Raw genomic sequence first — 6000 nt, forward strand, 5'->3', positions numbered from 1 at the left:
TTCTCACATGGCCCTCTTCTAGCGCCACCATGAGGCTGATTCTTGCAAAACACATTTTTGGACACTGCTCCTACAATTTTTGCCCTAAAATCACGCAAATCGGTACACAGTATGTCTACACTCATCCCATCAACATGAATCTCTCCCATATAGCGCCACCTCCAGGCCGAATTTTCAAAACACATTTTTGGACACTGCTCCTACAGATTTCGCCCTAAACGAAAATCACTACACAGTATGTCTACACTCATGTCATCAACATGGATCAGGAAGATTTTGGCAAAACACATTTTTGCCCTATTTGTGGAGATAAGTGACCTACGGTCGCTTATCTCCCGATTAGGGAGTCTTACTGGTAATAAAGGTTCAGGTACTCCCTCTTATCTTTCCTCAACCATACGTGAAGAATTGATTCAGCTGATTGGGGATCGCGTGCTGTCAGATATTACTAGTGCAATTAAAATGGCCAAATATTTCTCAATTAGCGTTGATTCAACCCCCGATGTTTCACACACTGATCAGCTCACATTCGTATTACGTTACGTGTCACCCGAAGGCGACATTCATGAGCGCTTTTTAAAATTTCTGCCCATAGACAGCCACACAGGGGAGGCTCTGTGTGAGTCCGTGCTCACGGTTTTAGAGGAGATGGGCATTGAAAAAAGCAATTGCAGGGGTCAGTGTTACGATAATGCTGCTAATATGTCTGGAGTATATAAAGGGTTACAAGCTTGCATGAAAGTGATAAATCCGCTTATTGAATGGGTCCCGTGCGCTGCGCACACGTTGAATCTGGTTGGTGTTAACAGTGTCAACTGCTGCTTAGAGACGGCTGAATTTTTCAACTTCGTGCAACATCTATTTAACTTATGTTCCAAGTCAACAGCTACATGGGCAGTCATAACTGCTGGATTGCAGGCCAATGAAAACAAACGCATTGAAACACTTAAATCTCTCTCTGACACTAGATGGTCTGCACACGCACAAGCTACACAGGCTCTGTGCATAAATTATGCTAATGTTCAAGATTCACTTAAGAGCATTGCCGATAACACCACCCAGAACCCTGCAACTCGAAAAGAAGCACAGTCACTTCACAAGAAAATGGATAAACTTGAGGTTGCTTTTCTGTGCAATACAGTATGTGGAATTGTATTCTCCAGCGTTTTCTGACTACAAGTGAGTTGCTACAGGCTGTGCATCTGGACCTGTGTAATGCAGTTGATATGGTCAGCTCTTTGAGGGGTTATGTAAAAGGCTTGCGAAATAACTTTGATATATTTGAGGCCCAAGCTAAAAAAATGTCTCAGAACTTTATAAAGGGAAAAATAACACGAAAGGTTCAGGTGGATGAGTCCACAACACCTGAGGTTGACTTGACAAGCAGAGAAAAGTTCAGAACTGATGTATTTTTTGTTGTTATGGATAGGTTAAATACAGAACTGGATCGTAGGTATGCTTCCTATAATGACCTCAACAACACTTTTGGCTTCCTCAACAAAATCACTACTCTATCTGACCAAGAGCTGCGTAAGAGAGCTGGTCTCCAGAAGAAATATTCAACTGATTTGCATTTAGATTTTGTTGAAGAGGTTGTTCAATATAAAGAATTCATAGGCAGTGATACTTCTAATGCAAGAGAGCTTTTCCTGTCCCTGAGGAAAAGACAAACAGAGTCCCAGTTCCAGTCCTTCCAGCTCTTCCCAAATGTAGACATTGCTTTGAGGCTTTACCTGACATTACCTGTGACTAATGCAAGTGGTGAGCGCAGTTTCTCTAAGATGGCACTAATAAAGAATAGACTGAGATCAACAATAAGACAGCAGAGGTTAAATAGTCTGACCATCATGTCATCTGAGAGTGACATGGTCCGCAAACTAGATTTTACTGACTTGATTAAGGATGTTTCTGCCAAGAAATCCAGAAGGCACAGCTTCTAAAATGTAGGCCTAATTATTATACAGAAACTGTTTCTGTAGTGCCTTTGTATGGATATTATAGCTTATGGTTATATTATTATTTTATATTTTTTCCCCTGTAAGTGTTATAATGAGCACATATTGCTTAAGCTTACACAGCTTGGTTATTGAATGTGGAACACTTATTGTGTTATGATGAACACATCTTTATTGCTTTTGTATGGATATTATAGCTTATGGTTCAATACTTGCTCAGAGATGGATTGTATTTTCTTGGAAATATATAAAAAAAATAATACTTGTTCACTTCTAGACCAGTTAAAAAAATGTGATAAACAGCTTGCTTATATTTTGTATTTTCCCTGTAAGTTAGTGTTATGATGAGCACAGCTTTTAAGCTTACACTGTATCAATTACTGCAATTGTTTTATGATGAACACAGCTTGCTTGGTCTTGTCTTGCTGTTTTTGTGTTCTGCTGTTACTGTGATTTTGTTATGAGAGCAGACAGTAGCACATTTATTTAGAATAAAGCATATTTTAATGTAAAACACAAGTGGCTTCATTCAGCACCAATGCACCATGGACAGCAACTCTGTCGGTCTTTCTGCTCGGTGCTCTCTCTCTGTCTTCTTACCTTCATTGTCTCTCTCTCTTTCTGTCTCAAAGCAGTTAACATGAACTCAAGTGTAAAAAAAAAAGGCAATTTAAATTACATTTTTATCACCAGAATGACCAAATACAAAGAAACCGTAAAACCCTGAAAAGCGACATAACCACAGAAACACATTTTGTGCGCGCGCACGAGGGCGGGGGCCTCTTTATTTCCCCTTGCCCAGGGGCCTCATGTCATCTAAATCCGGGCCTGACAATATTGTTGTACAATATTGATTCTTTATTTTGCAGGGGTGACAGACGTTTCCACTTTCGTCTTCCTCAGAGTAAAACAGGTCAGTGAGACCGCCTGGGGAGCCAGAGCCCCTGGTTGTCCCAGGTTCCATTCCAGGCCAGGGCAGCAATGTGTCGATGTGTCCCTGAGCAAGACTCTGACCCCCTAACTGCTCAATGAGCGCCATAGAATCCAATGGATCCTAGTTGTTATAGGATGGGTAAAGTTGTTAGAGGATGAATTGTTTACAAAAACACCTGGAGTGGGGACTGTTCTATTACAATGACCTGATCAAGCGACATAAAAAACTGTCTGGGTGAAAAGCCTGAGTAGACGTTAAAATGACTCCAAAGTGAAGTGTCCCTTTACAGATGTAGTTCAGCAAAACATTACTTATTTTCTATTAATTACACATTCATTAATTTGATGACTCAATATTCTCAAGAGTCTGCTGGTCATCACATTATTGGCACAGGAATGCGAAAACTATTAAGAGTTCTCAAATTCTTCCCAAACCTGACCATACCCGACCCGACCCGATGTTTTCGGGCCGGGTAGGGCCTAAAATGTATGCTAACTTTGCTAAGTAGTCAGGCCGGGCCTCTGGCCAGCCCAGTTAGGGCCCAGTTAGGGCCGGGCCTTCATTTTCAAGCCTGTTGAGAACTCTAAAACATATCCATCATATAGTTATTATAACTCAGTATAAATGAACCTTATAGTTATAACTCATTATATAGACTATCTATAGTAACCAAATGAACCTTAAACTGAATACAACACCAGTGTGCAGGAATACAACATTCCTCAAAACAATGATTAGAAACACAATCATGCTTATGGTTTATTCAAGTAAATTAATACAATATTACAATTTTCAAAATAAAAGCATATACATAGCTGTTGTTTTTAAAATAGTTACAAATACAGTTTTTCTAAATAGAGGCCTACTGTATGCTCCACAAAGTAATGTAAAATAAATGCCCCCTCACATTTTTTATTTATGTTTCACCCCAAAACAGGCCAGGCATCATTTTAGGGGGAAGGCCACTTGGCCTTTGGGTGTTGTACATTTTTTGAGGGCACAAAGGCAAAATGCCAGGGCAGGAAGGCAATCAAATAAAACAAGATTTTAATTAAAATGTAATATGTAGACTAACTGTAGAGAATTAACCCCTAAGTTTGGTTCGGTTAATTTTTACCTGTTTTCTACCTTCATTAAAAAAAAAGGTAGAATATATTTTTTTTTCCACCTGAAACTCACTGGCCTTAAAAATTGCACCCCGATGCACAGAAATTCAAAGAAGCATGTACAAAAACAGACACAAGATCAGGTCCAGGGTGTTCAGGTTGACAGAGGTCTGGTCCAGGGTGTTCAGGTATGCGGGGGTTTGGCCCAGGGTGCTTTGGCCAACGTTTCCAAGATCTGACCAAGAGCATTCTCCACCTAGTGAACACAAACAGTAAAAACAGCACATAGGCATTAATGTCGCCAACATATGTGTAGTAAACTGTTGAGGAGTCATCACATTAGATTAGAACATGATGAGTCATCACAGTTCAAACAATAATGTTCATCTGTAGAACAGACTCTGAGGAGAGAAGAGATTTGAATAAACATTTGGACGTTATACCTTGGTCTCCAAAGCTCTCATTTCGGTCCGCTGTGCAGTGAACTGTTCAGTCAGTTGTTTCAGCTGATTCTGTTGTTGCTTCTCCATTCTGTCCACTCTGCCAAAACACACACACACACACACACACACACACACACACACACACACACACACACACACACACACACACACACACACACACACACACACACACACACACACACACACACATTGATTGATTACAAAGTATACACACAATAATAACCGTGTGTGACATGACACATTGTCTCACTCTCAATAGATGATGATTAAACAGTACAATGTATCATATACAGTAACTGTTATGCTTCATTCCCACTGGACGTGATAAAGATAACCATAACGATGTGTCAGCGTTCACATCAATTATGGTGGCTTACTAGCTTCATCGTTTTGGTGTGGAGGCTGCCATCCACTTCAATTAAAACGTTTTCTTTTTTTTCTTTTTTCTTCTCTTCGCACCCAGTGATGTACGCACACACACATGCATGCACACACAGTTCAACGTAATGAATTAGATTCAAGATTCAATACATTTATTGCCACGTAAACATAGTTGATAAGAATGAGTCTTGGTTCACTCTCAGACATAAATAACATTAACAAGGAAACCATGTACAAATATCCATAAACACAAGAAAACAACATTTCTGTATTGTATCTGTATTTTATTATTTTCTGTATTCTGCAATCTCTGGCCTGATGGGAGGAGATTGAAGAGGTAGTGTGTGGGATGAGAGTTGTCTGCTAGGATTTCTTTTTAAACATCCTAATTATTCTTGTTGAAAAGAGCTAGTGATGAAAGTGAGGGGAGACTACGTCCACTGATTTTAGATGAGTATTATACTCTTTCCAGACAAGTCTTGTCCTGAGCGTACCAGACAAGCATGGTTTTATGGTTAAGTATCAAGTTGTTGCTTTCACACCATCCCACACCAGCTCCTCTACCTCTCTGTGGTAGTCAGATTCATCCTCGTTGGTAATAAGACCCACCACAGAGGTGTTGTCTGCAAACCTATACAACAGAACTGATCTAGAGTTTGATTGACAGAGATGTGTTTATAAAGAATACAGGAGTGGAGATAGGACACACCCCTGGGGGGCGCCTGTGTGTTCAGAAGCCTATACACTGCCTATTCACGTTATTCCTGGCCCTCTCTATGGAGGCTGCCATTTTCTTTTACAGAGGGCAAAACATCTTTTCACTTCCTCCCAAGTAAGGAAGTGACAGGGAATTGTCTGTTGCCAGATTTTGCCAAAGAAATAAGCCCAACAGAAGCAACTAGGCTATACTACTTTACATTTACATTTGAAAATAGCAGATCAGCAAGCTCACAATGTGTCACATTGCGACATATTGTGAGCTTGTATATTTGCTATTTAAAAAATATTGAGGGAAAAAATATATATTATTTTGAATATTTTTGAAACATTTTAACAACATAAATCTGTGTGGAGGTCCCTGGCACCACATATTTTCAGATGGGGGTCTGCGACTGTTGACAAATATGTTAATCTGGGGTCCTTGATATGAAAAGATTTGG

Source organism: Nannobrachium achirus, assembly GCF_963921795.1.
Source record: "Nannobrachium achirus genome assembly, chromosome: 12".
Taxonomy (NCBI): Eukaryota; Metazoa; Chordata; class Actinopteri; order Myctophiformes; family Myctophidae; genus Nannobrachium; species Nannobrachium achirus.